The 14537-nt window shown below is 35.2% G+C and overlaps 1 protein-coding gene and 1 non-coding gene across 10 annotated transcripts in view; both read right to left on the reverse strand.

Moving 5' to 3' along the window:
* Positions 1 to 14537, reverse strand: part of DNM3 (dynamin 3) — a 558007-nt gene that overhangs the window by 49517 nt on the left and 493953 nt on the right. The window lies entirely within an intron of this gene.
* Positions 2832 to 2938, reverse strand: LOC126944588 (U6 spliceosomal RNA). The gene has a single exon (XR_007722126.1). It is a non-coding gene; the product is annotated as a U6 spliceosomal RNA (small nuclear RNA).

The raw sequence follows: 14537 nt of genomic DNA on the forward strand, positions 1-14537 counted from the left end.
ATCTTTTCAAAAAACCAACTTTTTGTTTCCTTGATCTTTTGTATTGTTGTTTTAATCTCTATTTCTGTTCTGATCTTTATTATTTCTTTCCTTCTTCTAATTTTGGGTTTGGCTTATTCTTGCTTTTCTAGTTCCCTGAAGTGCATCATTAGGTTGTTTATTTGAAATCTTTCTACTTTTCTGATGTAGGTGTTTATTGCTATAAACTTTCTTCTTACTACTGCTTTTGCTGTATTGCATAGGATTTGATATGTTTATATTTTCATTTGTTTCAAGAAAATTTTTAAAGTACTTCTTAATTTCTTAATTTACCCTTTGGTTGTTTTGGAGCATGTTGTTTAATTTACATGTAATTGTTCAGTTTCCAAAGTTCCACTTGATGTTGATTTCTAGTTTTATTCCATTGTGGTAAGAAAATATATTTCATATGATTTTGATTTTTAAAAATTTGTTGAGACTTGTTTTGTGGCCTAACATATTATCTATCCTGGGGAATGTTCCATGTGCTAATGAGAAGAACACATATTCTGTAGCTATTACATGGAATGGTCTGTAAATGTCTGTTAGGTCCATTTGATTTATAGTACAGTTTGAATCCAATGTTTCTTTGCTGATTTTATGCCTAGGTGATCTATCCAATGCTGACAGTGGGGTATTGTAGTCCCCAGCTATTATTGTATTGAGATCTATCTCTCCCTTTAGATCTAATAATACTTGCATTATATAGCTGGGTGTGCCACTGTTAGGTGCATATATATTTACAATTGCTATATTTTATTGATGAATTGACCTCTTTCTCTCTCTCTCTCTCTATATATATATATATATGTGTGTGTGTCATTGTATATCTATAACATATATGTGTGTCATAATATATTATATATTATATAATTATAATTATATATTAATATAATATACTATTACATATAATATATAATATATACATTATACATTATATATTATATATTATCTATTATATATACATTATATAATTATATATTACATATAATATATATTTATATATTATATATAATTTTATATATATATATATTATATAATTACATATATAATTACATATATTATATGTAATTACACATATTATATATTATGACACATATATATAAACACACACATATAATATATACATACAATGACACACATACATATATAGAGAGAGGTCAATCATCAAGAGGACATAGCAATTGTAAATACATATATAAAAAAGTCATTTTATATATATATGTCATTATATATACTGACACAATGACTTTCTATCTCTTCTTCACAGTTTTTGACTTAAAGTCTATTTCATCTGATATATGTGTAAGTACTGTTAACAAAAACATACTCGAGACTGGGTAATTTATAAAGAAAAGTGGTTTAATTGACTCCAGTTCAGCATGGCTGGGGAGGGCTCAGAAAACTTACAATCAAGGCAGAAGAGGAAGCAAATATGTCCTCCTTCACATGGCAACAGCAAGAAGAATGAGAGCCAAGCAAAGGGGGAAGACCCTTATAAAACCATCAGATCTTGTAAGAACTTACTCTCATGAGAATAGCATGGGGGAAACTACCCCCATGATTCAATTACCTTCCACCAGGTCCCTCCCAAGATGTGGGAATTATAAGAACTATAATTCAAGATGAGATTTGGGTGGGGACACAGCCAAAACACATCAGTACTCCTGCTTATTTTGGGTTTCTGTTTGTATGGAATATATATTTTCATTCCTTCACTTTCAGTCTATGTGTATCTTCATAGGTAAAGTGAGTTTATTGTAGGCAGCATATAGTTGGGTCTTCATTTTTAAGCATTCAGCCAGTTTATATCTTTTAACTGGGGAATTTAATCTACTCACATTCAAGGTTATTATTGTTAGGTGAGGAGTTAATCTTGTCATCCTGTTTATTTTCTCATTGTTTTGTATATCCTTTGTTTCTGTTTTTCCTCTCTCATGATTTATCTTTGCAGTTTGGTGGTGTCCTGACATGATAAGATTGAATTCCTTTCCCTTAATCATTTGTCTGTCTGCTCTATGAGTGAGTTTCATACTTTTGAATGTTTTTATGATGGTAGAATTATCATCTTTTTGCTTCCATGTGTAGGACTTCTTTAATAATTTTTTGTAATGCTGGTCTAGTGGTGATGAATTTCCTGTTTTTGTTTGTCTGGGAAAGACATTATTTCCCCTTCATTTCTGAAGTATAGATTTTCTGAGTATAGTATTCTTGGCTAACGTCTTTTTTTTTTTTTCTTTCAGTGCTTTGAATTTATCATCCCATTCTTTCCTAGCTTACAAGGTGTCTGCTGAGAAATCTAATGTTAGCTAAATGGGGATTCCCTTATCTGTGACTTAACACTTTTCTCTTGCTATTGTGGGAATTCTTTGTCTTTGACTTTTGACACTTTGACTATAACATGATTTGGAGAGGACCTCTTTGAACTTAATGTATTTGGGCTTTTGAGTTTCCTGGATCTAGATATCCATATTTCTTCCAAGACATGCATAGTTTTCAGCTATTATTTTATTAAATAGGTTTTCTATGCCTTTCCTGAAATTCTCATACTGTGAATATTTGCTTACTTAGTGGTGTCCCAATAAGTGCTGTAAGCATTCTTAATTCTTTTTTACTTTGTTTTTCTTTTTTTCTGACTGGGTTATTTCAAAATACTCATCTTCAAGTTTAAAAATTCTTTCTTTTGGTTGATCTAGTCAATTATTGAATCTTTTCATTGTATTTTTTATTTCAGTCATTGAATTCTTCAGCTCTAAAATTTCTGTTTAGTTCTTTTTTATAATATGTATCTCTTTGTTAAATTTCTCATTCAGAAAAATATGAAATGCTTCCTGAATTTGCCTGTCATTCTTGTGCAGGGGCTGTGTTAATTTTTTCTATATCTTTCCAATTTTAGTATATGTGCTACACAAATGAGCACCCATGAATGATTTTCTAACTTGAAGGTTTTCCAGACATTCAGCTAGGTTCTGATATTAACTTACTGGCCATTTGGTTGCTCATGAATATTCTAATCACAGAGACAAGACTCTTCTCCCTGAAATCAGATAAATTTGCTAATAATCAACATTTCACTGAAAAGTTTTTTGGTGGGCTAACACTAAATTTCTGAATTAAATTGATATTGGGGAAAGCCTGTGGAGTTTTCTTTGTATTTAGTTGGTTTTGTTTTGTTTCTTTAAATCAAGGACTACTTTAGCATGTTTATTTATTCATTTTTTAGTTTTTTTAGAAAAAGGGCCTCGCCCTGTTGCCCAGGCTGCAGTCAGGTAGTGTGATCATAGCTCACTTGAACTTCTGGGATCAACTAATCCTCCTACCTCAACTTCCCAAGTAGCAGGTTACAGGTGAATGCTACCATGCCCAGCTAATTAAAGAAATGTTTTTAGAGACAGGGTCTTGCTATGTTGCCCAGGCTGGTCTCAAACTCCAGTCTTCAAGCAATCCTCCTGCTTAAGCCTCTGAACTAGCTGAGATTACAGGCATTAGCCACTTTATCTGGCACTAGCATGTCTGAATGTATAGCCGTTGAAGGTCAATGTTACCTGGAATATAATCCAGTTTTTAAAGCCATTACTTTTATGACAAATCCTGTATCTTTAAAGATTATGACTTCTCACGTACAGTGTTTGGTTATTTTTTACTCTTCTCTATGCGCTCATCTACAGGATGTGCAACTCACAGATGTGCTTGCTATATAGTCTTTAGGTATAAACAGGCAAAACACAGAATAGGCTTTACATAACTGTCTAAAGTATTGCTTTCTCACCTTGGGGTTTATGGAAGTATTTCTGGGGATAAGAAATTTTTAAATGACAATTTAAACTTTTTTTGTTCTCATTTTATTATAATCTTTTAAAAATGCAATGACATCAATGTCTACATTATTTTCATTTCATGCATGAATATTTCAGTTGGTATTCCCAAAAGATAAAAATTCCTTTTCAAAAATCATAATCACATTGCCATTATCACATCAGAAATATTTAACAAGAATTTCTTAACATCAATGACTACTTTAAAAATATTTTATTTGAGAAATTTTAAATATATGTAGAAGTAGATAGAATAGAAAGAACAGTACAAATTAATCTCTCGTTACTCAACTTTAACAATTCACCACATGGCCAACCTTGTTCTGTCTATACTTCTCAACTATTTTGAGGCAAACTTAGACATCACATAATTTTATCTGTAAATATTTCAGTGTATAATCTTAAAAGATAAGAACCCTTAGAGAACATAAACACCATATTATTTTTATTATCTAAAATATTAATAATTTTTTAACATTATTATATATTTAGTGTTCATATTACACTTCCCCAATTGTCTTTAAAAATGTTTTTAAGTTTATGTGTTTGAGTTTGAATTGAAATAAGTCCATATACTGTGTATATTAGTTCATTCTTGTGTTGTTATAAAGAAATACCTGAGACTCAGTAATTTATAAAGAAAAGAGATTTAACTGGCTCAGGACTCTGCAGGCTATATAGAAAGCATGATACTAGCATCTGCCAGGCTTCTGGGGAGGCTTCAAGAAATTTACAATCATGGTGGAAGGTGAAGGGGGAACAAGCACTTCACAGTAGCAAGAACAGTAACAAGAGAGGGAATAGGGAGGTGCCACATACTTTTAAATGATCAGATTTTATGAGAACTCACTCACTGTCACTAGGACAGTACGAAGGGGAGATGATGCTGAAACATTCATGAGAAATCCATCCCCATAATCCAATCACCACTCACCAGGCCCCACCTCCTACATTGGGGATTACAATTGACATGAGATTTGGTGGGGATACAGATCCAAAACATGTCACTGTGATTGGTAGATATTTCTCTTATGTCTATTTTAATCTTCAGACTTCTCCATCTCTCTATTTCTTGCTCTTGCAATTTGTTGTTATTAAAAATATTTTTTGTCCTGTAGATTCTGTCCAATCCCCCAGTGTGGATTTGGCTGATTGCATCCCCTGCATATCATTTGATATGCTCTTCCACTCCTTGTATTTCCTATAATTTGGTATTTAGATCTGGTGGCTCAATAATTACTCCTTAACTGCCTCTTTTTGAGTTAGAAAAAGGCATCTACTTCAAAACTGACATGCAAACTAGATACTAATGTTGTACAGCAGAAAATGACCCCTTTATATACAGTGTAAACATAAGTTCCTTTTGTACTTGTAGAGTCTATCTTGGTCTAAAACAGTTTATTGAAGCATAGATAATTATTACAACTAACCCAGGCTATATATTAAACATTTAACATATGATGAGACATGCACTAGGTTTCTTTGGATATTAAAGGGAAAGTCACCGCACACTTTGTGCACCTAAGAAGTTTACCCTGTATTTGGCGAGGAGCCCATCAACAGGCCAAAAACAATGTGTCATAAAGATAGCATGTAATATGAACTAAGTGGTATGGTATAGCCTCTAAGTGTAATTAGCTTTTCAAGAGAGGAGAGTTTTCTAGAGATTTCAGGAGTCAAGCAAGGCTATGGGAAGAGAGTGAGTGAGATTTGGCTTGGTTGTATTGGGACATGCAGTCCTTTAGAAAGCATCTAGGTAAGGGAAACAAATGGAATGGAGGTGGAAATTAGTTTGATGTGTTTGGGAAAATACTGGGGAGGGCATGGTAACAAATATGTTGAGTAGAAGAATATATGGCTGAATTGCAAAATGAGTAGTCAGATCGTGGAAAACTTGGGTTAGGCTAAGGAGATGAGATGAAATGTGGTGGACTTGAAAGGTCACCAGAAAGGATGTGCTCAAGCATTGTTTTAGGAAGATTAGTATGGCAACTGCAGGCTGAATTTATTTAAGGAGAGTGAGACTGGAAGCAGGGAGATCAATTATTGTCTTTAGTAAGAAACTATGTGTGAAGTCTGGATCAAGTGGGTTGCTATAAAAATGGAGAGGTAACAGTAGATCATAAAGGCATTCTAAAGAATAAATTATTTGAAAATTGTGACAGAATGGATACAAAATCTATTAAGAGTAAAATAATATGCTCAGATGTCCAGCCTTGAAGAATGATATGGTGACTTCATTGACTGGGGCAAATAAACGGAAGCAGAGAAATTGGTTTTTATGGGAAAAAGATGAATTTTTTTTTGGTAAGTTTTGTAGATGCAAAGGACGTATCTGGTGGCAACTGGAATCACAGAATGAGCATTCAGAAGTCACAACAGAAAATGTAGATTTAGAAATCTTTCATACAGAATTGGAAGCTGGAGCCATAAGAATAGAAAAGATTCTTAAAGGCAATGAGTGTACAGCAAAAAAAAAAAAAAAAAAAATTCTCTTTGTGTTTAGCAAAGTGCCTGGCCTAGTGTGAGTACTTAGTAAATGCTTTCAGAATGAAAGAATAAATAAGGGAATGAAACAAGAAAGAGAGGAAGGAAAGTATTTGGGGATGGATATTCACAGTTAAGGAGGTGGAAGAAGGGTGAGCAAAGGAGACCATAAAGAGTGAAAAAAAGGTGAGGAGAGTTCAAAGATCATGCAACACCCCAGGCTACTTTATATAAAAGCTTTCAAGAAAAAGGCAGTCATTAACAGTGCCACCAGATATTGCTGAGGGGCTAAATAGAATGAGGGCTGGCCAGTGGCTTTGTCTGAATGATGTAAGAATCTTTAACAGAACTTTTCTGTGGGGATGGGGGTTTGTGGATATGATTAAAGGGGGGCCAGTAGCTGGATTAGGAGGGTGAAATGGATAATGTGGAAAGGGGGCTGAAAGAAAGTATAAGTCATACTGTGAAAGTTTGGCAGAAAAATGAAGGGAATGGCACGGTGTTTATCAAGATATCAGGGTTGGGTCAAAGATGTTTCTTTTAGGCCAGGCAAGACGCGTATATATGAAGTTTAAAAAGAAGCCAGAAGGCAAAAGACTAAAGACACTAGAAATAACAACAAACAAATAAGATTCAGTATGCCGTAAAGGAGAAATATTCAGAAAGATTCACCTTCCATGCCATATTCCAGTTATACCAGACCTTTTGCTATTTCCAAATCAAACCATGCACATCACGACCTGGTGCCTTTAGCCATGTTGCGCCTTTGAATCTGAAAGCCCTTTTGCCTGATATTTGTTTGCTAAAATCTTTTCATTATTCAAGACCTGGCCCAAACGATCCCTCCTTCCTAGACCCTCATAGCTTATTAAATATTTCTTATCGTTAAGACTTTATACCCTTTTTGTGTATTATTGTTAATTGCTTTCTAATAGGTCTTCTCCCCTGTATTATTACACACAGTTTGTACTCAATCATATTTAATAAGTGAAAGTGGAATTTTTCTTTTTAACAATTTAAAGGAAGAATAAGAAGAGAATGGTAGAAGAATCTTCAGCTGAGGTAAAGATAAAGGTAATGGGCAGCTTCTTCTGGTTGACTTCTCTATTCTCTTAAGAGGTGACATTCTGGCCTACAGGAAAAGTGAGGGACAGATGTGATGGAAGATCATTTCTGGAGCAGGTGATTGGCTAGTCAACAAAGAGGTAAGTAAAAGGAGGGCAGGGTCTTATAAGTGTTGGGTATTTGCAATGGTCCGGATTTTACAGCAAGTTTTCTTTTACTAAGTATTCACGGTTGGAAGGACAGAAAAAGCATAAAGACCTAGCATCAATGACTTGTGTAGAGAGCTTCACCGTAATCACTAATAAACATTTAACATGGAGAGGTGGCTATTGCAGAACGATGTCACAGACAACACTGAGATGCCAAGCAGGGAGCTCAGGGTAAGGAGAGAACCTAACACTACTTGTCAGGTCAAGACTCTCAACTTTGTTGCTGGGAGAATTACCTGGGATGGTTTTAAAGACTATCGATACCTGGGCTTGACCCTCAAAGATTATGATTTAATTGGTCTGGGGTGAAGCCAGGAGCATTTGAATTTTTTAAGTGCTCCAGTTTGAGAACACTGCAGTAAAGAGATATAGGTCTGGGAAAAGCAGAGGAGTTCAGTGATTGAAGGTTCTACTGAGGATACAGTACAGGATGAAATAAAAAAGCTATTTATGGTCTCAGGCCTGAAAATTCCCAGGAAAAAGAAGTGTCTGACTTAGCGTAAAAGAAAGTATCTATGTTTTAACATTCAAATGGGATCTCAGCTAGTTTCTACTAGACAGACATCACCATTCCCTCATTCCCTGACAGTCATAATTGGCACTAAGGTAGGCAAATGGTTGAACGGGAAAGGAGAAGTTACGAAGCTTTCTTCTAGTCTCTACTTTAAAAAGTTTCCTCTCCCAGATAAGCCTTACTGGTTCTTTCTGAGACCCAGTGAAACTGAGAAAAAGTGCAGAAGGGACACAGGATGCTCAGGAAATCCCACAGTGGGCCAGACCCAAGGTCAGCCACCCCAGTAAGTCTCAAGAGGCATCCTGTGTGGGAGCTCAAAGCTGCTCTCTGACTTCTGTTGTAAAAGTCAGGTATAGCCCCAGTTTTCTTAGTAGCCATTTGTGGCTCTCATTCATAAATCCGGCTAAAAGATTTCTGAATTCATTTACATTTCCTGCCAGTCCCACCTTTTGGGACTAATGAGTTCCACAAGTTTATAACCTGCTATGTGAAGTAGATTTCCTTTCATTTGCCCTAAACTTACTGCACTCTGTTTTAAAGAGTGCCTTCCTTGTCCTAAGAAGAAAATGTAAACAGAATTATAAGATGAGGACAGATGATTGGCTAAAGTAAGCAGGGCAGAAAAAGAGCAAGGTGTTACAAGCAACCGCAGACTACCTTAAATCCATAGGGTAGTTTTCAAAGGCAAACATGGCTGGAATGCATGATCTGGAGGGGAGCTGGGTGTGCTACACAACAATAGCTCCATTGTTCTTAGTACTGGTTAGACCCTTGCAGGGGCTCTACTCAAGCATTCTGCTTGAGGCTCTACTGCTCAAATGAAAGGGAGAGCTTGAATATTTAGCAGATATTAAGAAAACTGATTAAAATACTGGAAGTGAAACCTGGAGGAAAAAGTAAACAAATTTGGATGTCTCAGGGTATAGAAGAGAAAGTTATTCTATATAAAAATAGTAGGATACTATGTATAAAGTAAAAAATAGTTTTTTTTTACATTTGAATTAAAGCACAAAGAGGAGTCAAAATGTATCAGATGATGATTTAGCTTTGCAATAAGAAGGAACTTCCTGACACTTATTATTATATGTAAGACCAAGTGGAGATAGAACACTTTGCATTTTATTTTGTTTTGATTTTTCATAATTCCAAAATGATTTGGGGTTCATCTTGCCTTTGTACATCCCTCAGTGGATTATAAAGATAGCTAAATGAGTTATTTACTCAGAGGGATATGGTAATATTGAATTAGGCATCTTACAAAATAAATAAATTTGTGATGAAAATATTAATACATACACTTTTAAAAACTACAAGGAAACAACTATTTTTTAAAAATCAATTTTAATGTGCTAAAGTAGACTAAATAGTAGACTAAACTATCTGTTGCATTTTTTTTCCTCCAAGGTCATAGTATACAGTTGATTATAGGAAAGTCTTGTGTTTTAATGGAAAATAGGGCAAAGGTTATATGCAACAGGAATCCAGTCATGTGGAGCTTGCAGAACGCAGGTTAGGCTCATAAAACTGCTCATTAAAATGCTGTGTTCTGAAGCAAAAGCAAATAAATGAGCTCAGGGAAAAGAGCCGCAGAAAATTGTCTAGAAATATTTCCATGAAAGACTGTGAAAATAGTCCCTCCCAGTCATAAGAAACGTGCAGATATTGCTTATACAAATAGCCTACACTTAAAAGACTTTTAAATACCTTCCCTGAAATGCTGGTTTTGACCTTCTGCCAAGAGCTACTTAATGTTTTTTTTTTAATTTTTTTATATTTTTCTGAATAGACTGTATGATGAGTAAAAAATAAAAAGGCATATACACCAGAAGTTTTTAAAACAGCATGAGAAGAACAGCTTGGTTATTAACCCCTACTCCAAACTGTAGTTTAAACTTAGCAAGTTCACAAGTTCTACAATGGTTTTAAATGCCAATCTCAAATTAAATTAAGACCCCCCCAAAAAAAACTTCCAGATTTAAAGGGATCCCTGATTCTCTACATTTTACTATCTTGCAGTAGAGAAAACATAGATTGAGGAATCTAAAAAAAAGTAACAGGAATGGCTTGCTGGCAAAATAATGAACAGCAAGAAGACTTCTAAGAAGACAGCCCCAAAGCAATTCAGACAGACCATGCTTACACAACGGCTGGCTGGTCTATAAGGCCTCAAGCCAAAAACAACAACAGCCAGCAGCTCCCATCACTTATAAAGGAAACTGCACTACTTGATGCTGATTAAGTGTGTGGTGTGTGTGTGTGTGTGTGTGTGTGTGTGTGTTATGGGAGTTGTTCAGATGCCCATCTGATTTTCAGTGTAAATTCAGTGATGTCCCAGGCCCTGTCTGAGCCACAGAAGGGGCAACCAGGTGAAATCCCACCATGCCAAGTAATAACCCAGAGTGAAGCCAGCTCACAGAAAACAGACTGCTCCAGGAAGAAGCACAAGTAATGTGTCATGTGGTATGAAATCACACCGACTACTCTGTCTGTGGTTTTTTTCCTTGCACCATTTCCACAGTGTGTTAGAATCAGGAAGGGAGACCCGGAAAGGAGTCAAATATGAGCATGGAAATTTTGTGTGCTTTTTATTATCTTAAGTAAAAAAAATTACCAGTGGCAACAATCCCTTTATACTTCTACAACTTATTTTATCTCAAGAAAAGCAGTCTGGAGCTGGCTTGTGAGAAGCAATGAATCAAACTCAGAGAGACTCCTTCTAAAAGCCAGGCTGGATCACAGCAGGCTTCTGGCCAACATTTACTCTGCTGTTTCAGTCAGGTTTCGCTGCTGTTGTTGCTGTTTCATTCTAGTGGGGGAGGGAGTTGACTGAGAGTCTTGTAGAGATTTGGCTAAAATAAAAATAGAGCTATTTTACAAAGCTAAACCAACTCACATCCTGTGAGATAGCCTAGATGTTTGATAAACCACATCTTGGCAACAACAGCTCATCTCTGAGTTAGCTGTAAAAAGGGATTTTCCTAATTCATCCAGCTCTAAACAAAATAACCCGCTCTTCTTTCTTCCCACTGGTATTTGACATACCTTATTCAGGAATAATTATTTCTTTTACTTTAGTAGATTTTAAAAGCCAGCATTGTTCTTTCCATAGTGGTAGTTTACATTTTTACCTACGCACACACACATACACACATGCGCACATTCTTGCACAAGTTAGCAAGATTTAAAGCCTCTCATTTTTTATTCTTAAAGTCCTGAAAGGGAAACTGCTATTCATGTGCCAAAGAACACAGCCATTCATTATTATTTTCTCTTTATTTCTCTGTGTATACCCTCCCAATAGGATTAAAAGCGGTCTGGGATGTAGGGTATGAAGGCAGAGGAAGGAGAGGAGTGGGAGGTAGGAAAAGATGGCATTTTAATAGCCTCTACCACACTGATTCAGCACAGTAGGAACCTTGTGCTTCAGACTCAAACTGTTTCCTTCCTTTTCAGCATTGCACTTGGCCCACTTTTCCTGAAGCCATGCATTGATGTCTGTGGATAGAACTAGGAAAGGAGGTAACTAATAAATGGCCTTTCTTAGAATATGGGAGGATGGAGAGGTTTAAGGAAACTATCATAACACTATCTTTGATTTGTAAAATAATTTTCATCTTGAAATAATTTGTCTTATTAAAAGGCTGAAAATTAATACAAAGAATTCCTGTATATCCTTCATCCAGATTCTTCGAATGCTAGTATCTTACAAAACTACACAACCATGATGAAGATAAGGAAATTGACATTATAATACTATGGCCCAGGATCTAATCCTCAATCATATATTGCATTTAGTTTTGCCTCTTTAGTCTCCTTTAATTTGGAGCAATACCTCAGTATTTTTTCATCTTTCATGACCCTAATAATTTTGTACCGTATTGACCAGTTATTTTGTACAGTGTCCTTGAATTTGATGTTTCCTTGTTATTAATTTCAGGCTGTGCATTTTTAGCAAAAACACCCCATAAAAATGGTGTGTCTTTCTCAGTGCATTACATCAGGAGACATGTGATGTCGATCTGTCTCACTACTAGTGATGTTAACTTTGATCATTTGGTTAAGATGGTGTCTTTCAGGTTTCTCCACTGTAAAGTTTCTATTTTTTCTCCTTTGAAATTAATAAATATTGTGCTGGTGATATTTGAGGCTATGTGAATATCCTATTTCTCATCATACTTTTACCTACTCATTTTAACATACATTGATGATTCTTAAGAGAAACTATTACTGTGATGTTTTGCGAATGGTGATTTTTAAATTTCAATCTTCTCTTCTAAATTAATTAATTGTGAGGAATAGCTTTCCCTTCTCCTTCATATAATTACTCATTCAACTGTCTATTTATGTAAGTATGGATTCTTATTTTATTCTATGGATTGTAATCCATTACTATTGTTATTTTATGTCTGAAATTGTCCCAGATTTAGTCATTGGGAGCCTCCTGTAATTTGCCTCTTGTATCTTTTTCACATGTTCCCCATAAGGTTTTGAGCACTTCCTCACTTTCTGGCATCATGAGACATTCCAGGCTCATCTTGTACTTTCTCTGCTCCAGTCCTGGAATTTCTCCAAGGATCCTTGGCTGCATTTATTGGGAGATAGTATAAAGTAACCTTATCTCTTTCTGTGAGTCACAGTGAGTACATAACTCTCCTAGTGGTAAAAAGTCACCATCATGTGGGTAGGGAGAAACAAAGGTCCTGTACTTCCAGTGTTGTGGGGGTAAAGTTTTCACAACCATAAACTTTAATATAATAATGTCTTTCCCAGCTCAGCCTAAATTGGAAATCCTTGCTTAAGTAATGACCTGGAATCATATAACAGAACGTGCAAGATCAACAACATTTTTAAAAAAAATTCTGGGGAATCTATGGCTCTTTCATTACAAATTTAAAACCCAGTAAAATTTTCAGTATGTTTGCAAAGTATAACCTGGATTAAAATAAGTAAATCTTAATCACAATGTTTACTGTTTTTTCCTGATTGTTTTATAAGTCAAAAATGAATAAAATATGGTTAAAACTTCTACATGGCAATGTAATTAAATTAAGTGCACAATAAGCTGTTTAGTATTTGTGAGAAAATAAAACTGTTCAGATGGCTTTTAATCACCATACATTACTATTATTCTTATTGTTTTAATATTGGCTTAGATTTACCTAAATGTTTACCCACTTCTTTGTCCATGTTCCTTCTGGATCATTTTCCTTCTTCCTAAAGTACATTTTTTTGTTTTGTTCCTTTTACCTTTGATGGCAAACTGTTTTTGCTGTCCGAAAGTGTCTTTACTAGGCCTCACTTTAAAACAATCCTTTAACTAGGTATTCAACTCTAGCCTGGCAGTGTTTCCCTCTGCACTTTGAAGATTCCATTATTTCTGGTTTCCACTTTTGCTCTTAAGAAGTCCGAACTGTTGTTCTTTAGTAGTTGATATATTTTTTCTCTTGATGCTTTTATGGTTATCTCCGACTTCGGTGCTCTGCAGTTTCATTATAATGTGTGTCTGGATGTTATCTGTGGTGTTCCTAGATCTTAGCATTCATGACTTTCATCAATTCTGGAAACATTTTAGTCATTCTCCTATTCTCCTCTAGAATGATGATTAAACATATATTAGACCTTCACAGCCTGTCCTTCATGTCCTATATGCATTCCTATCTTTCCATCTCTCTGTGTTGCATTCTGGGTAATTTATTCAGTTATATATCCAATCGTGTATAGGAGCTGGTTTATACCAGCTCATGAGAACCAATTGTACACGTCTCTTCCCAGTTCACTGACGTCACATTGGTAGTTTAAAATTGGCTACCAATGGTGGGAGCATTCACACCATGGAAATTAGCAAATGCTACAGAACAGGGCTTTCCCCCATTCTGGACAGCTACTTATTAAACATCTATCAGCACACCACTGTGTAGAACCTATTTTATGTAGTCACTCTCCAGCTGTTTAATCTATTCATAAAATTTTAATTTCAATAACTGCACTTCATTTTTCAAGTTCTATTTGGCTATTTTAAAAATATGCCTTGTCTTTAAAAAAGTGTTCCTTTCTCAAATTTATCATTTGCTCTTTTATTTCTTTAAACTTTTTAAACATAGTCCAAAATCTTTTCTACTGTTAGCTATTCTCTTGACTTACTCATGATGGCTTTTTGTGTGTGTGTGTCCTTTTAAATGTTGGATTGTGTATTCAAGTTTAGCTGGGCTTCTATTAGATCTGATTTGAGGGTGTGTCGCTCCAGAGAGTATTTATGTTTCTATAGGCTCCCAGGATTGCTTCCAACTTTGGTCCACTTTAAGTTAATTTCTCAGCTTTGGTTCTGTTTGCCCATGTAAGTGTTACAAATTTGAATCTCAAATAACAGAATGAGGAACCTATACAAATGGATTCTCAAAGACTTTTCTCTCCTTCCATTCACAATGCAGG

Source organism: Macaca thibetana, chromosome 1 (genome assembly GCF_024542745.1).
Source record: "Macaca thibetana thibetana isolate TM-01 chromosome 1, ASM2454274v1, whole genome shotgun sequence".
Taxonomy (NCBI): domain Eukaryota; kingdom Metazoa; phylum Chordata; class Mammalia; order Primates; family Cercopithecidae; genus Macaca; species Macaca thibetana.